This window comes from Stegodyphus dumicola, chromosome 1 (genome assembly GCF_044657685.1).
Source record: "Stegodyphus dumicola isolate Sdum_Otavi_A_Nest chromosome 1, ASM4465768v1".
NCBI classification, from domain to species: Eukaryota; Metazoa; Arthropoda; class Arachnida; order Araneae; family Eresidae; genus Stegodyphus; species Stegodyphus dumicola.
Genome location: NC_140768.1, coordinates 83,467,410 through 83,487,347, shown reverse-complemented (window position 1 = coordinate 83,487,347; position 19,938 = coordinate 83,467,410). Strand labels below are relative to the sequence as shown.

The following is a 19,938-nucleotide window of genomic DNA, read 5'->3' as shown; positions in this document are numbered from 1 at the left end:
TGATGACACTGTTGGGAAATTGTTAAAAGGAATAAATTGTATTTTTGAAACTAAATCAATTCCTAGCCTCAGAATAAATAAATATGTTTTTGTAACATGAGAATGCTGCAGGCTTTTTTATATATTTAATATTTAGTTGTAAAAATTTGACATTATGTTAACAATTCTTTATATCATTCAAAAGGTAACTCAAGAAGCTCTTCTAAAATTCTATCTTTCTGCTCACACAATTAAAAAAAAAATCTGAAAGGCCTCAGATTTTAGCAGTCACTCAAAGAGGCTAAAAGTTTATGAATGCATAGATTATCAATACAGATAGGGCAGTGGAAATAGCAAAACATTTTATAAGATACTGACATCAGAAAGTTATATATCTTCTATATATTTGAAAACTGAAGAAATATATCATGTAATTATGTAGAAATATTAAAATGTTTTCAATTAGATATATCATGAATTAAATGCATTTTAAATCAATCAGATTAAAAATTAAAAAAAGCATTGTTAAGAACTGTGTGTAATGCTTTTAAATAGCTTGGCTTGTTAGTCAATAATATATTAGATTTTAAAGATAAATATGTTAAATTTTGCCAAATGGCAAGACTTGAATGAAAAGCGAAACAAGTTTACGACTGACGATATGAAGTCACATTTCAAAACTAATAGCCCTTTTAGATTAAAAAAAAAAAGTTCTGAAAATAATTTGCAATGGTTCATTCGTATTATTTTACGCAAAATTCAGTAAAATGAAATTTACCAGTTGAAATCAGCACCAAATTAAACTTTGTAAATTCTAGCGCATGTTAAAGGTTGTCTCATCCAGAATTTTATTACTAACCATTCATTTCAGAGCAAAATAAAACAGTAATTGCCATTTATATGACAATCAATATCAAAAATTTAAATCTGCATTTTATGCAACATAGAAAAACTTCAAAAGATCTACTGTTTACCATGCAATTAAGGCATTTTATTCTGCAATCAACTCTACCAATTATTAATTCCATTAAGTATATTAAGTTTACTCTTTCTGCTCAATATATGCTATGTAAAATTTTCCATAAATTTATTAATTCATTTTATTTTGAGGTGAGCTTTTATTCAACTCTCAATGTCAACGAGAATGTTTAGTTCATTTTTTATTCGGTCTCAAAAGAGAAATCAAAATACCTGCATTTATGTACGTGTACTTATGAATCAAAATACATGAGAAATCACAGTGAGAAAAGCACTGCTACCTTAAATTGTGATTATATATAACAAATGCAGTGAATTATAGTTAAAAAATAGTGAAAATATTTATATTTCTGAACTATTTCATACATAACATTTTCAGTTTCGCATATGTGGCAATTTAAGAACTTTTTTACGTATACCAATTTTTTGAAATATCTGAAAATTTTTGTATCTTTAAGGAAAGCTTATTCTTTCACCTTTAGTATATAAGTAATGGTAATTTACCAGATAAAATTACTTAATGGGGAATACAGAAAAATATCTAACCACTTACCTTTGTGACTTCATCTGCAGAGAGACTAAAAAGGTAGTTCAGCTAAATCTGCTATAATTAATATTTATAATAATGCTAAATTATGCAATATCTATTAATATGACAAATTTTTGTAAAGCTATTTATTTGGATGAAAACTAAACACATTCAGAAATTTATGGCACTATATTATGATTAACAGAGGAAAAACACTTTTCAAAATTCAAAATAGTTTTTATTAATCCAATTTATCACATTTTATTTGAATTCATGAAAAACTATCTTATATCCATGTATTCTTATGTATATAAGAACTCTTGATAAATTGGATCTCTGTCATTGCCTTTCACAGCACCTAAAATAAAAAAACACTCACAATTACTATATGTGAATATAATTCATAATTAAATTTAAACAAATGACTATTACAATGCAAATTAAAGGAAGCATTTAAAATATTTTAACATTTAATACCTATAAACAGAGTAGCAATTATTTGATTTTTCGATTATAGTAAAATAAACATGGGGGATGCCTTTTAAAATATTTTATGTCAGAAAATAAACTCAAACCACCAGCTGAACATATGAGCAGTTTTATCAATCAGCCACTGGTAGGTAACTTGGATACTGAATCAACATATAAAGTTGCCAAGATAAAGAGAGAAACAAAATTATGATAATCACATCTTACCTATTCATAAAACTATTTTAAATTTAATGTGTAGGCAAGTCCAAAAAGAGTGAGAATGAATTTATTTTGCAACACAAAGTAAAGTCTTGCAGGAGCAAAAAAAAACTTGTCTCATGAGATTGGCAAGTAAAAAATAATTAACTGCATCTGGTAACATTTATCTGACAACACATATGTAATTGTTAGCTACGTGCAGAAAATAAAATCTGATCAGGGGCGTAGCTAGAGGGGGAAGGAGGGGCATCTGTCCCCAGGTGCAGAATCCAAGGGGCGCCAAACTGATGTTAGAACATTTTAGAATTAAATGTTTTCCATCCTTGGCAAGCAGTAGGGGGCGCGAAATCTTCAGTTGTCCCTGAGCGCTGAAAACCCTAGCTATGACTCTGAATCTGATCATGTTAATGCAATTTTAAACTTTTGAATTTAACCGCAGAAATTTACCAAAGAAGTACTTGTAACAGTAGTAAATGAAGATGTGGCTAATCTTTACTGTATGGTACACCTTGGTTTCTGTCTGAAAAAAAATCGCAAAGTGGTATTGGTTGTTTGAAATGTGGAAGCCCATTGCGTCAAATAAGCTTTTTGGTAACCCTAATGTTGATAATGTTGGCGAAAGTAGCCTTTGGGGAAAAAAAAAAAACTTTTTTTTTTGTCAATAAAAAGGAGTTATTTCTGCAAATATTGCCAACGTGCTGTGATAAATTTAGTTTTGGGCTACTTTTTTTAATAGTAAACCTTTTGTACGGTCCCAGGTTTTTGGTTCTTACCATTCTTTTCAATTGCTGTGTTTGGTTGCACGGAAGTGGTATGGTCTTGTATTTTGAACATGCTATTTATTATTTTGGTGTGGGTACCATCGTTTGAGTATGTCTGAGGTGACTAAGAGACGAAAAATTTGCATAACAAACCTAAACATATGCATGTGAAAAAAAGGCATGTTAAAAAAATGACGTTTCATTTATTCTGTGTTTTAATTTTTGTTAGAAGATTTGTTGTTTAATGTTTTTATGTTAGGAAATATGTATTTTTGGTAACTTATTCCTCTCTGTTTGTGTATTTTTGGTTGTCTGTGTGTTAAGACAGTGGCGAATTTTTTCTGGTAACTATGATATTTTTAACTTTCTGATTTTCTTAAAGTGAAAATAGATCAATGTGTACATGGACAAAGTTAAGGCAGTGCACAATGCCCAGTTTGTGCAGTTCTCTGTTTTAATAGGTCAATGTGTATATGGACACAGAGTTTGTGTATGTCTTTGACTTCTTATTTTGGTTTTGTGTAGCGGCCACCTTGAAATTGGTGCCGATCCTCTCAAGTGACGATCTTGATATAAAAAAAAGAAACGATTCGCCAAGGGTTACAGTAGAGTAAATTTTTACCAAAGATGTTCTACCATAATCACCATTTCAGTGGTTTAAACACTAGTGGAGCAGTATGCAGAGATGAAGATTTGAGTTTTGTTTACACAGCATGATGGTTTAGGCACTCCAGCCATTTATTCCAAAATTATAATAAACATAGCCACAATAATTGCCTATAAATATTGATGTATAACACTGCATTAACTAATATATTTCTTATGCTAGTATATACAGAATCCTTAATCGAAGGGAAAATCAGAAGACTGTGCATGCATTTTCCTTTAACTGAAACATGGATTTGACCATACAAATCTCAGTCTTACGAGACATGCCACACTATGCAGATAGACAGTAAAAAGTGCTTGCATTGTTTTTATTTGTTAGAGGTATGAAATAAATATACTTCTAGATTTTAATTTTTTCTTTTCTTGTTTTACATTTGGATTACCTATCAAAAAGTAAGGAATTTTGATATTATTACAATATCGGAGTTAAAATAACAATTATTGGACATGTTAAAGTAATGAAAATTTTAAATTAGGTTAAAAAGTAACCCTTAATGTGGCATATTTTTGAATTAAACTCTATCGACATTAAAAAGCAACAAAACGTCCCTCTTTATTAAGGACTTTAATTAACTAATTTTAAATACGGAGCTATGAATGAATTTTTTCCTTTGCATGTTATAATAACTGAAAATTACTCTTATACAGTCAAAATTCCTAAATGCAAGTACATAAAATTTACTTTAGCAATTTAAAGAGATGAGACACACTGAACACATGAATAAATTTCTATCAAAGAATAATTTATTAAATTTGGCCCGTTCCATAGTAAACTTTAACCATTAGATTACATTATTACACCATGTTATCAGTTTGAAAAGCAAGTCATATGCCAGATCTTGGATGTAAAAAAAATGCACAAAATAATATACAGATTATTGAAAAATGATGTATACCAATGTTTATAGATATGATTAAATGTAACAGAAAATTTACTGTCACAACCACATTTTTAAGTGAAATGTATTATTTTAACATTTTACATTATTTAAGGTATGGCATTAAATGCAACATTATGTGCCAGGACATAAGTTAGTAAATTAAAAAAAAAAATAATAATAGTAATCAAAGAATGAATGTCATGAAAAATTTCAAAAACAAGCAGAATTTAATTTAGAAGACCTTTAGACACTTATGATAAATAAATTTGAGAATTCTTCACCCAAAATTAAATTATAATTAACTAAAACCAGTTTGACTGACCTTCTACAAAATCCTTCAGCTGCAATTTTTTCTAGCTTGAAAACCAATTTCTTCTCCACATGGTAATAACATCTTAACCAGTTGAAATTCCTGCAGAAAGTTTGATAACACAGTAATAGAATTAATAGAATAGAAAAATTAACACAAAAGTATAGAACATCATTTAAACTTAACATTATTACAAATTTTGGTGCTTTCTGACTATCTGCAAAGCTGTGAAAATTGGCAAAATGGTTAGTTTACGGTTCATATCTACTGCTCTGTTCACAAGTAGTAATTCAAATAAGCACTTTATAAGAAACAAGAAATTTTAGGATGCACACACACAAAAATATATATATTGGGTCAATATTCACATATTTTTCATCCAATGGAATACTATTCAGAAATAAAGATTAAATATAAAGCATGTAAATACATGTGTGTGGTATGCATATTCATAGTTTGCTATTATTGTGTGCATACTCTTGCTGTTTTAGCATAAGTTGAAGCTGTGAGGGCAGATGATAAGAAAGTATCAGAATTTTTCATGTATAAGAAAAGATTGCCCCGAAAATAGTATCTCAATTGTTTAGTACTGACATTTACATAGCACATTAGAAATATATAGTAATATATGTATAATAAAAAGATAATTGCATATTATTAATTCATTTTTTTTAAATGCCAAACTTTAACAATTCTTTCACATATAATTAAAGATAATTCTTTCACATGAACATCTAAAATCCATTCTTAACTAAAGAATAAATAATAAAACCATGCAAATTTCTTATCAAGCCCATCATTTCCAAAATGTCTACTTCTGAAAGTTCCCAGCATTTCTCAATATATTATTAAATTTCTAAACTAAGCATCAATGATCGTCATGTTCGCTAATGTGGCAATATCTTTCACACTTCTTTGTTACCACAAGTAACAAGTAGGCTTCAATAAATCTTGAACTGTTACATGCTACTTTTGTCTAAAATTTGTAAAAATAATAAAATTAAATGGGCTCTTTATAATATGCTCAAAGAAATAATTTTGTATGAAAATTTGTATGTTATATATTGGCCTGATTAATGATTCAGGAAATAATTCAGGTTTTCAAAGTGCTTCCTAATAATTCAAATTTCAGCTTGTGTCAAAATAAAATCTATAACACAAAGATTTCCTTATGAACAATGCATTTTAACATTATTCAATCACTGGCAATCACACAGTACTGATTGCTTCAATAAACATTACTGTAACTGTGTTATTTAAAAACTGTAATGTTTTAATTATTTCCTTAATTAAAACATTACAGTCTTTTCCTCCTTCTAACACCAAAAGAAAACCCAGATAAGAAATATAAAAATATCAGTAAAAATAAATTATATTATTGAATGACACTTTACATTAATTACACTTATGCATATATTATTTTATTATAAATTATTTCAAAATCAAAGAAGAGAAGGAGGAGAAACTTTAATATTGACATTTCTAAAATGATATAAACATTAATCATTTAGCACAATTTGTTATTTCAGGCAAAAAGAATTCACTTTTCTGGATAGCATTTATATTTCCATCTCACTTTCAATGAAACATTAAGAGAAATGCATATAATTTAAACACCAGTTTATTTTATTTATCAGACAGATTATGTCAACTCGAAAAAACCTATCAGTAAAATTCGGTAGTAATAATTCTGAATGTTAGGCAACTTGCAAGATTCAACAAAAATTATCAATACTTTTACTATAATGACAATACTACAGTAACATGAACATGAAATTAAACTGCATATAACTATAAAATAAGCCAGCATATAATAATGGTGCATTGGTTTCTAAAACAATGGGCTCGATGAAAAAATACATGTATTATGGTAGCTATTCATATTCTTCAGCTTTCCTAATATTCTCATGTTCACTTTACATAACTAAAGTATCTAAAATACAATAAAAATGCAAACAATATTTATGAGAAAATGATAAAAGCATTCATAAGCATTTGATTGAATGATCATATTTTGTCTTCCTGCAAGTCGAATCTTAAAATGATATGCAGTTTGAAAAATGCTTAATCCTTTTATAAAATATTCAAAAAAGATTAAAAAAAGGTACTGTTCTGTTATCAGGACCGGGTTCAGAAATGTATTTATGTATGCTTGTATATTTGTATGTCTACATATACACATCTATGCACATACTTACGAACACAGGTTCATACATTTCCGATTCTGGTCCCAATAACAGAACAGTACCCCCAAAAAAACTTGAATTACAAACTAGATTAAGATAATGTTTCAACCATACATATTTTGGACAAAACAATGCAAACTCTTATTTTTATACAATTGTTCAAACTATTTAACATAAATTTATTGCTGCAATAAAATAATAAGCAATCTGATCACACATATTATTTTGAAACTGAATGCATAAACTAGACTAAAAAAAATTCAGTCATAAACATTTAGATAGCAGGGCAAATTAGATATTTGAAAAGACAGCCAGCCATTGAGATACACGTAATTCACGACAGAATGGTAACAATTCATAAAGCTGTGAAACATTTAACTGTCAAAATGACATAAATTCGAAAAGCAAAAAAAGTAAACATACAAGTATTGCAATTGAACTTACCTTTCATGCAACAAAAAATATCCATACAAGTTAACCTCATGGCGCAGCCATTTTGGATTTCGTTTCAAATCAGACAGATGTTTACGGATTTGCGGAAGAATACGAGGAACTAGTAGTTTGCCGGATACAATGTGAAATGACGCGAAAGAATATAGTTCTGTAGAACTTCCTACATTATTCCGTAATAAACAGTACTATTTCCTAATTTTTTCTTTATCTAATTAATTAATTAATAGGGAAATAGTTAAATAACGCCGAATTCATTTTTAATGAAATGTAAAATTTTGCATGTATGGGACGACCACCTTCCATCCAATGTTTCTGAGAATATAAACAAATTTTGGAATCTGAGAGTATCAGTAAATAAATATATAGAATATCGCCTCTCAAACGATCACTTCTGAAAGTGACCAATAGTTCTGAGATTATAAATAAATATTGAAATTAAGCATTATTTCTATAAGACGACCATCTCTATATAAGACCAAAGTTTCTAGAATCTTGGATAGTCATCAGAGATGTATCTTTACTGCGAAATTATCGCACGACTGTAATTCAATATCAATAACAGATCGCGCGATTGAAAAACATTTTCTGTCCTGTAATTAGAGGGAAAAAATTTTCCTTATGAGGTATTTCTCCCGCTTTCCTAGCGTGCCTTCGTGGTGTAATAGTTCTGCACGCTGGGCCGGTATTTCAGAGGTCCGTGGTTCGATTCACGGCGAAGGCGGTTGCTAATTTTTCATCTCTACGGCTTCCCAAAAAAATTCTAATGTCTCTACAGTGGCGCCCGAACTAAAAAGGTGTTGGATGAGGTATATCCACACCCAGGATTTAGTGATTGGATCCCCTTAAAAAAAAGTCGGCCTTTAAAAAGAGAAGTAATATAAGGTATTTCTCCCGCTTTCCTAGCGTGTCTTCGGCCCACCAACGGCCGAGCGGTAAAGTCGCTGAACCCTGGTAGTGCGATCCGAGGTTCGAATCCCGCGAACGGGCTGGCTGCATGGGTGTTTTCGTGGTTTTCCCCACGTGTAACGTGTATACGAGCCACTTTCCCTTAGAAAGTCTTCCACGAAGACATCCTTCCCCTTAGGCAGATAGCCTAGTGTGCTTTGCCATAATTAAATACACCACCACCACACCTAGCGTGTCTTCGTGGTGTAGTGGTTCTGCACACTGGGCCGGTATTCCAGAGGTCCGTCCTTCGATTCCCGGCGAAGGCAGTTGCTAATTTTTCATGTTTCCTGCTTCCAAAAAAATACCTAATGTCTCTATACCCAAATTTTAAAAAAAAATCGTTTCCGTAATTAAATATATATATATATCTAATTTTACCTATATTTGTAGTAGGGTTTGTAATCTGTAAGTAATTATACATGTAATTTATACATTTTTTATAAAAAAATATGTTATTTAGAATTTTGCAAATATTCTAGAAAATGCTAATCCATTGAAAAAAATCTTTTCCATAACTAAATAAATTTTTAAAAACGTCAGAAAAAATAGCAGTTAAAATTAATAACAAAATAACAAGAATAAATCATCAATCATATCAATATTTTTAATGTACAGCATTTAGAAACAACTTAGTAAAATACATATGGAAAATAAAATAATGTGCAAGTTTCAGATGTGCAATGTCAAAAAATTAAAACTGGTAAATTTGAGAACAAATATCCTCAAAATGTTTGACAACGAAAGTCCTCCGGACAATGCAGAATGAATGTCCTCAGGATGTGAAATTGGTGAACTCCTCAGGACATCTGAGAATCAACATCTTCAGGACATCCTGTCATATCCCGGGACATAGCGACTTAAATAAGACATCCTCAGGATGTTAAATTACGACCTCCTCAGGACATCTGAGAATCAACCTCCTTAGGACATCCTAAGTATGTCCCGGGATATTGCGACTTAAATAGGACATCCTGAGGATGTTTTGTGCTATGGGGGGATGGAATTCGCAGATGTTCTGAGAACTTCACCAATTTCACATCCTGAGGATATTCATACTGCATTGTCCGGAGGACTTCGGTTGTCAAACATTCTGAGGATATTTGTTCTCAAATTTACCAGTTTTAGGTTTTTGACATTGCACATTATTTAATTTTCATATGTATTTTACTAAGTTATTTCTAAATCTTGTATATTGATATTGATGAATATTGATATGATTGATGATTTATTCTTGTTATTTTGTTATTAATTTTAACTGCTATTTTTTCTGATGTTTTTGAAAATTTATTTAGACAAGGAAAATATTTTTTTCAATGGATTATCATTTTCTAGAATATTTTATAAATTCTAAGTAACATATATTTTATAACACATTTATAATACATTCAGGTTTTGGACAATTTTCTTCCGATTGTGGCCAAAGGACAAACCCCATATTTCAAATAGTCTGCGATATAGTGCCTTACAAAGTTTTTCTTTTTTTGGCAGATTGTGAACTTCATCTGTATTCACCTTCATCTGTATTCGAAGGGGCGGACGATATACTTGGTTTTGTAGAATACTTTCTTTCTTCTTCTTCTTTCTTACTTTCTAAATTTTTTTAGTAGTGTGCCTTTCGTTTCCTTCTTACTCATCCTGGTTATTGATTTTTAATTTACCTAAAGTTACAGAAATAGTAATTATAACTCAGTATTAAATTCAGAAGTTATTATACAAGCAAGATAAAAAGCGAAACCTAACCTAAGACGTCTTAAACACTACGAGAGATATTCAGCGTTCAAGTAATCAGCGACACACAAGGCAGACAGGGGCACACTAACTGGTGTACTAAAGTGCACGGCACGGCAGTTTATGAAAGGCTATTAGGTACATAGTTGCCAGTTTGTTATATTTTTCATCACCGATCATATTATTTTATAAACTAGTAAACTATTGTTATTGTAAAGTAATTTCCGTAATAAATCATTCTAATATCGGTTGTCGGCCGATAACACTTTGGGTTTTGGACAGATAGCTGGATATTTCGAGGACCGGCAAATATTTCTTGTGGACCGGCGGGTGAGAAACACTGAAATAGATAATAATACTGATTCCAAATTCCAAATTTGGACTTTCAGATGCCCATATTCGAGTGGAGGACTGTTTGGTTATTCAAAATTTGATGTCTCTAGGTGCCCTCGTTCTTTCACAGTGCGAGAAACATACATATATCCATGCAGATTCTTCATTATTTAATTTATTTAAATATAATGCAGGACTCTTACATTTGGTGGCAACAATTTGAAAAGTGAAACGCCGTTTTGTAGTGGGCGACGCAAAATGCCAAAACTAAATTAATAGCCTTTCTGAACAAATTGCCTCTTTGGGCTAATAATAGAAAATAAGAGAGATAGTATGGAAAATAAAAATATATAATCATAAATAAGAGCATTTATAAAATTATTATTCATTAGTGGGCAACGATACCAGGAAATGCTCAGGTAGCATTTCCTGAGGCAGTAGTTTCTAGATTATCAGAATTCAGGAAAAGTAACACATGGATTTCAATGCAAGAGCATTTCTACACCATAACTTTTTTTCAAATTTCTCAGCAACCCATTTATTCGCTATGTAACATCCGTAAGAAGCCAGAACTTTGCAAAATAGTGCGTAAAAGATTTAAGAGCCTAATGAAAACTTTCACACTTTTTCAAACGCCTCAATACAACACCAAATATATGACATTCAAAAAAGATTTTATGTAACCTTTAAACAGTTTTATTTGCATAAATTCACGGCTTCAGCAGAATATCGCAAAAAGTGCAATTTTACTAAAACGCGATAAAGGATATAAAAGAGATGTTGTTATTTTTAGCTACGGCTAAAAAAGACTTTTTCCAGCCATAAAAATCTCATATTTACATCTCATAATCTCATATTTACAAAGAGATAAAAAAAGATATCAAATTTTAGATTCTTGCATCCTAATTTATCAAAGTTCTTTGATGATAAATAAACTCCGATGAATATGCATATGTATAGTCACATAAGTTCCAGTATGACATAGATAAATTTTTATCGCTCGTATTATAGCTCTATGTATACTGTGACATTATGAGACAGACTGTGTTAAGAAAGGGTCAGCGCTTATGACGATTATTTCGCCTTGAAATCTTAGGTCAAAAAATGAAAAAAGTGAAATAAATGATGAACATTCGGAAGAATTCATTCACGATTAAAAAAATCGTATATTTTATAAAAACTGAATAATTTCAAAGTCACTTTTTTCTTAAGATATAATGATCCAAAACTAGGAAAATCTTTAGTTAAGTCAAGGAAAATGTGTTCTAAATGTCTAAAAATCCGGCACCCTTTTAACCGATATTTGTGTTATGAAATGACTAAAATGGACAAAACGTTGGCACTACCACTTTAATTAAGTAGTATATTTAAATCCACTTTACGTCTGTTCGGCCAGTTTCAATTAATATTACGTTTAAGGTTTTAGTTTATACATCTTTCCCGTTAAGTTTTAATTTTTTTTTCAAAATAGTTTTTCCAAATTTAATAAAACTATTGATAAGAGAATAAACTGGACATTTCTGATTTTAGCAGTTCGATAAGAGGGTATAGTGATAACGTTATAATGCAAATTATGTTGAATCCTCACGTAGACAAAACATATATAGCAGTGAAGAGCAAAAGATTCAACCAAGATCATTTGCCCACCAGCGGCCGAGTGGTAAAAGCCGTTGAACACCGGTAGTTCGGTCCGGATTTCAAGTCCCAGCGAATGGGCTGGCTGCATGGGTGATTTAATGTTTTTCTCATCTTCAACATGGATATGATCCAGTTTCTCTTAAAAATCCCTCACTGGGCACCGTCCCTTTCCATGCAGTGTCTAATGGTGAAGCAAGTAATAAACCAAAAAATCAAGATCACTTATAATAAGACTAAATACGCCTTAACTATATTTGAGAACTCTCCAATAAAACTGAAAAATATAATACTGGAGAAATAATAAATATTCATTTTCTACGGAAAAACTTGAAAAAATACGGAATCTATGGATCACTCGAATATTATTTATAATTATAACGAGCTATATATAACTAACATTATAAAACTTCATAAAATGAAATAGTAATAACTGAGGAAACATAAAATAAGGCATACAAAACTCATTAAATATAAATAAAATAAAATAAAAATTTACTTACTATCAAATTTGACTCATTAAATATGTCAGCAAAATAATGAGCAATTCTTTTCGTTCTTAATTACATTCAATTATTCTATTATACAAACAACATTATATTATAAATATATTCAGTTATACTATTATTCGTCACAACATACGTATGTTTCCATCCACGGTGAAAATTGACGCAAATTCCACTAAATGTGCGGAAGTTTCAAGGAATAGATAGCTCTTTCATTATTTGGATCAGTGTTTCCAAACCCTTTCATTCCTATTGAACCCTCATGACAATGTTAAATATCTAGGGAACCCAGCCTCCATGTAACAAAATTTGTCCATATATTTTTATTAACAATCATTAATGAAAACAAAAAATGATTATCATTTTAGCATTTTATTTCAAAACAAAAAAGTGCTATTATATGCAATTGGTACAGTTCTAACTATAATTAGGTACAGATAAAAATACAATTTTCTTTCATACAGTACTTTATAACAAATATTAATAAGAAATCGCTTACTTTTTTGAAACATAATGTTGAGTTTGGAGTATGATTTTTGATATACGAACGCGAATTTCATCTTCCGTAGAAAGGAGACGATCTCCGTCCTTACTCTGAATACTTGCTAAACAAGAAAAAGCTTGTTTAAACATGTAAGATGTTGAAATCTGTAGCAATTGCTTGGTACTCACTTTCACCGGAAATCCAGAATTTGTCCAAAACCATGTGATTAAACTCAAAATCTCTTTTCTTTGTAAAGTTAGGTTCTGAGGACGAACGAAAACGCGAGAGATTGGAATTCTCCCGCAATCGTATAATTCTGTTGATAGGGGTGGAAAAAAATTACCAGTTTTCTTCGAACGTTCCTCTAGCTGGGGAACAATACAACTTGAAATTAGTTGATATCCATGTTCACTATTTAGTCCCGCCAGTAATTCAAATAAATCACAATTCCCTTTTACAGCAATGATCTTTCCATGAGTTTAATTTTCTTTTAAATCCAAGATCTTGTCATTTGAAATTAGCATATATTATCTTGGCCGCCTTGCAGTAACTTATTCAATTGATCCAAGTGATGAATCATATCTGGTAAATAAGCTATAAGTAAGAGAACAATTTCATTCCTCAATCTTTTAATCCAAAATGCCTGTGATTTTTCATTGTGTTTTCAGCTACCCATGATAGCATCGATTTATATTACTGGAGGTAGTTTGGAATTATTTTGGTTATATTTATTGTGAATACCTATTTTAAATGTTCCTCAGTTTTAATATAGCAAAGTATGGTATTACTTTAATAAATTCTAACAAACTAATAATTTTGAGCATTGTAACATTTTAATGCTGCTGTTATAAAATTGAAATATTTATTGTATTTAGCATGTTTCTTGTGTTTGCATTTGCTATAGACATTATTATTTTGTTTAAAAGACATTTCCCAGTCCTTCTGACAATTAACAGATGAAGTAAAAAAGTTAGATAGTACCAAAATGCTTTATCCAACTCGCTCAGCTTCGGAATACTATATTGTTCTACCAACACTGTTGTTTCTAGTTTTTTTAGGCTATTTTTATGGCAATGTATAAAAAAAGCGAAATGAAGCTACAGATAATGTTCCCCAATTTCCAGACTGTATCGTCTGGAAGATGATATCTATGACAGAGCTAAAAGTTTCTTATGCTGTTTGGGCTATAAAAGTCTTTTCCTGCAAAGTCGGAAATTAGGCGGAAGTCAGTGGATGAAGTGAATGCCTACTGTTTCAGAATTAAATAAGGAAGTCAGATTCTTATCTGAAAAAGAATTCTCGATAAAAAAACTTTGTGAGAAAATAAGATTACTAAAAGATTAAAAGATTGCTTTTCAGAGCAAAGAAAGAAACATTTACTTATCAAACTATTTTTAAAGATAACAAAAAAAATTTAATAATTAATTTACAGACTGCTGTATGGATAAATTTATTAATGGACTGTTTATTTTTGCAAAATGAACAACAAATATTAACTGATTAAACATTGGTTGAATCTGCGTAAAAAATTCCAGAAATGTCTATAATAAATTAAGAAAACATAGATCGAATAAATTTAACAAGAAAAGTTATGCTGAAAACCACTGCGTTTAAGGGTATAGAAATTGCACAATTAAATTAATTATTAATTCAATAAATTTCATCTTATTCTGAACAATATTTTCCTTAGCAAAATCCGGAATATTCGTTGATCTACCGGAACATTGAGAAATGTGATGAAAGACCAGAAATCAAACCTTGGAAAGTTGGCATATAAGACGTATACATGAAGCTACCAGAATATCACGTCAACCGGGAAATTTAAAAGACCCGATCCGGCGACATACATCACGTGTCTCAAACGAATGCTGTTTGCGGTGTTCGTAAATGTTAGTTTCAGGAACTGCTCAGTAATAACACCTGTTACACTCAGCATTTATTTTTGAGGTAATTTGTGTTTTTTCATGACTAAAGAGCCATCAGCTGGACAAAAGTGCAATTACAAAAATTTCACCATAAAATTTATAAAAAAGCCGCAATTTTAGGTAAACTGTATTACAATAGATTCTAAAACGTAAGCACACAGTGCCAATCAGAAGTTTTGGAAAACGTAGTTGAATTTAAGGACTGGAAATCGTTTGCGGATGAAGATGTCAGTAAGCGTATATAGTATGTTACATCTAATCACGATTGAGTGTCCGAACATATGCTCGCTGAAGAAGCCAGCATTCTGAAGGGTTTGAAGAGGTTCATTTAAATGCTGATGTGAAGGGTTTAAATATTTCGTTGAATACATGTTGATGGTACCTGTGCTTCACTGGCTATAAAAAGAAGAATGACAGATAGTGAACATTAGCGTGCTGTCGGACGCCTTCGAGTAGGATAGTTAATTAAAGATGGTGTTGTTTTCATTGATGTTGATAGTTCGATTATTTTTAAATGCAGAAATAATTCCATACAAATCGAACAGTTGTCGGGAGAAATGCACTCAGTCGAAGAAAGGTTAGTACGCCATCTGAAGGAAGGTATATTGCCACAGCAGTCAAGCGACTTCAACAATTGTTACATCCGAAGTTGAACAGCAGTTTGAAGTGATGGTGTCAGCATCTTAATTGTACTGTCTCAGACTGGCAAAGCATCTTGTTCATACAGAAGTCCTAATTGGTCCTGGAATCAAATGATAATAAGCATTTAAAGGTCATGATAAAACGAGCAGACGCAATCTGGCCCAAAATATCATCGAACATCACACATTCTGAAATGGCAGTATCATAGTGTGAGCTGTAGTTTCACTGGGATATCGTACCCCACTTGCACATCTTTAAAGATAGTTGTGTGACGGCTATGCTATTGATTTTGCCACGTCTAGCATCAGGATAGCTGCACTATTTTTGTTATGCAAAGCCGCTCCAATACATTCACTGATTCTGATTAACTGACGAGAAGTGGATAGTTCTCTTCGAAAGCCATGTTGTTCATCCGCCAAGATATCGAGGAAAGGTTTAATTCTATTGTAAATGATTCTTTCAAGAATCTTTCCCAGTGTTGACAGGAGGCCAATTGGTCTGTAACTGGCCGGTTCATCGGGAGGCTTGCCTGGTTTTTTGTATCAGAAAAATGCTTGCATGCTTCCACGGGGTAGGAAAATATGAATGCGTAAAACAAGCATTGTAGATGCTAGTCAGCTTGGTAATTAGACGGTGGGGCGGGTTCTTCATCATCTGTTCATCTTCAGCATCTGTTCGTAATTTTATCACTTCCAGGCGCCTTTTTTGAGTTGGTGTGCTTGATGATATCTTTTATTTCTAAAGGAGTTGTGAGCTGAATCGTGTTGTTCGGAGTGCTAATATCAAGTCATTCTTGAACAGAATTGTCAATATCAGAGTTATTATTATTCGGAGTGAACTGCTCGCTCAGATGCTTTGCGAAAGTGTCTTGATTTTTGCTGATCGGTATATGCAAAACCGTGTGTTATTTTGATTGGCTAAGAGTGGTGATAGACTCTTTTCAGGTTTCGAGCGATGTTCCAGAATGAACCGTCATCCAGATTTAAGATGTCTATTTTGTAACTCCATACTCCGTTTCGGTGTTCACTTGTGAGAGCTTTAATCTGCCTAGAGAGTCTATTTATGTTCGTCTTAATAGACGAATTCCAATCCTTACTGTACTTTAATTTTTGGTAAGATTTTTACTGCAGCGTCAATGTCTGGTTTAGCATTAAGAGAGCCTAAACTGAATTTCGATGTACTAGCGATATTGTGAAATAGTCTACTATTTTCATTGGAGTTGGATTTGTCTTGGGAGCTTCACCTATTCTAGCCATAACAGGAGCATGGTTTTATGATAGATCAGTAAGCACCTCAAGGGAAATAGGGATGTTATTGAGAGGAAAAAGCCCAGAATATCGTGACGCCAGCCTGGGATGCTCGGGAAGTAGGTGGCTTCTTTAGGGATAAATAAATAAACTGGGTGATTTTACACATAGTTATGAATTACCATGCCATTTCTGTTTGTACTGTGACAGCCCCAGTCCACATGTTTCGAGTTGCAATCACCTCCGATTATACAAGGTTCTTGGCTGAGAAACAATTCATCAAGGATATTGTCCGTCAATTGATTGTCTGGAGGGTTATATATTGCACAAAAGTTAATTTTTGCAAGCCTGGGAAGCTTTACTTGAACCTTCAACCATTCCAAACGCCTTAGAGTTGTCTGTTTTAATCAAACTGTCACATTTCACGTAAATGATAACGCCACCGCCCCGATGGCGCCTTCCATCGCATCTAAAGGAAATAAAATTTGCCATACGAAGACTTTTACTCTGAATAGCATGAGTTTCCGTGATTAAACATATATCCACATCTTCTCTTCTGACAAAGTTCTGGAATTCGTGAAGTTTCTTTGTTAAATTTTGTGCATTCCATAGCATAATTTTGACCGGTATATACGAGTTGCAAGAAAAATTATTCATTTTGGCTGGATTGGGGCATGACTACATTTTCAACCAACTTAGTTGGTTGTAAGTCCTTAAGCATATTTTGAGCAGCGGTGATCTTAGCAATCACATCTTTGGCCTCTGTGAGTTTTTGATTAAGTTCCGAAATTTCCGCGGAATTTCTGGAACTTTGCATTTGGTAGCTCTTAGTTATAACCGGTTCTGAGTAAAGTCTGTTATTTTGCTGTTTAGATTTCGGAAAGGCACTGCAAGCTCTATAGCTTGCGACGTGATCTAGTCCACAATTTGCGCAAGTGGGGGGTGCGTCTCTGTGTCTTGTGCATTCTTTGGATTCATGGTCGGCACCGCATTTCACACAGCGAGGAGGAAATTTGCATGTACTTTGTGCATGATAAAAGCCCTGGCAGTGATAGCACTGCGTAGGGCCTCTTCTTCCTTTGCATGTCTCAAAACTCACTCTGAGAGGCATTAAATGTTCAAACTGATAGATTGTCCTGCTTTTGTCGTTACGAGGAAGAAAAACCAAGTACAAGGGAATTTTAATTATGTCCGGGCCTCTGCGTCGTGTGAGTTGTATCACGTTGTCAACTTGATATCCAAGTTCAGGAAGAGCTTCTGCTACGTCAACCGGCGGAGTGTACGAAGGTATACTTCTTACTACCACTCTAATCTTTTCCTTCTCTCGTAAGACATGTGTGTAGTCCTGCGTCCATGCATGTAGACATGCGTGTAGTTGTGAGACTCTACACTGCAGTTAGTCTTGATTTCCAACTTACGTTAATTTAGAAGTCAAACAACAAAAATCAGCGTTATATTTTAAAATTTTCACAGGACTAGTTTCGATGGTTTTACTGAACCATCATCCTCAGCTGCAAAAGCGGTGTGGATGATGATATCCAACTTATGGTGATAATACCTGTTCCCATTCAGCCAACATAGTTAAGGAGCACTTGGAGTGTGCGAATATTTGTCATATGGTGTGACTGTCGTATTCCCCGATCTTAAACCCATTTAAAAATCTATGGAACGCTCTTAGGTATGTTGTTTTCTGCATGCTTAATTCCTCAACTTAGTTTCAGACAGCCTTAATAGAGGAACAGCCATTGTTAGCATATGTGATGATAGGTGACCTCATTTCAATCATGTATAATTTATGTGAAGATCTGGTGCGGCTATTTACCTTACTGTGTTTGTTTTTATCATTTAATATCAATTTGTTAATGAACAAAATGTGATGTAATCCTATAATTCACGAAAATGAAGTATGGGTTTCATATTTGCACATAATTTTTTTTCCATGCATAAACACATTTGCTACCAAGCTTTATTTTCCAATTTTCATAGATTTTACGGTTGCACGCATAACTTTTGTAAACAAACTTTTTGCACTTGCTTTATACATGCCTTCATCCTACAAATACAAATGTTTGTTAATTTAGTTTTTCTATTTTTGTGACTATTGCGTTACTCTACGCTACTAAACCAATATCAAAGTAAACCAGCAAATTATTAGTTTTCATTGTCTTCCGATGTTTCTTAAGATCTCTAATTTAACTTTTAAATGAAAACAGTACACTGTTTAACAAAATGAATGATTCAAAAGCGATACATACATTGCTCAAACTAACACAGTTTTATTTGTTTCAAAAAACGCTCATTAATGTAACTTATAACAGTAATTCATCATACTCGTTTGCATCATTATTTTAACAAAGACAAAAACTATTTCTGACGCCGTATAGCAAGGGCGTCGGTGCAAAATAATCCCTTGCGCATCAATTACTGGTGAGTTTTTAAATTTAAAATTAAGCAATAATGTAGCATTAGTTTGACTTGATTTTGAATAAAATCTCTGTATTAGCAAAAGTATTTTTATCTTCTGTGTACAGTTTAGCCTATGTCCGATCGTCTTCGAAGCAGATAAAAGTTTTCTTCAAAATCCATACCAATAAAGGTAGCATTTTTGCCTACTTTTCAAATTTTGCATTGGCATGTTTTTCTACCAATTTGAATATTTAAAATTTTCTACTATTATTCGGATCCCACATGCTTGAATAATTCGAATTTAATTTTTTTTAATATGCAAAAGCTTTTTATGTTTTAAAATGATTTATTATCATAAATATATAATTCAGTTAAATGTTCCTTTCTTAAATATTAAATTTTAATGTCAGAATTCTCATTGTAAATATGAACTTTGATTTTACATTTACAGAATTCAAATATTGTATATCATTTTTTCATTCTTCTTTTCATTTTGATTGCACTTTCGCATACGTTTTTGTTTTTATTTATTTTACGTTTGTCTTTACGTGTAAGTAAAACAAACTGAAGCTCATATAAACACAAGATAATGTTAAACTTAATTTATTAATAGATGAGGCAATTTTGGGACTTTTAGACTTTTGGGAC

General features: G+C 31.9%; 1 protein-coding gene and 1 long non-coding RNA gene across 2 annotated transcripts in view; both read right to left on the bottom strand.

Moving 5' to 3' along the window:
• LOC118183131 (protein qui-1-like) overlaps positions 1-19,938 on the bottom strand; it is a 524,850-nt gene that overhangs the window by 438,860 nt on the left and 66,052 nt on the right. The window lies entirely within an intron of this gene.
• On the bottom strand, positions 1,709-7,490 carry LOC146999126 (uncharacterized). Its single transcript, XR_015041234.1, has 3 exons — positions 7,428-7,490; positions 4,810-4,899; positions 1,709-1,844 (listed from the first exon to the last, which is right to left on the bottom strand). It is a non-coding gene; the product is annotated as an uncharacterized LOC146999126 (long non-coding RNA).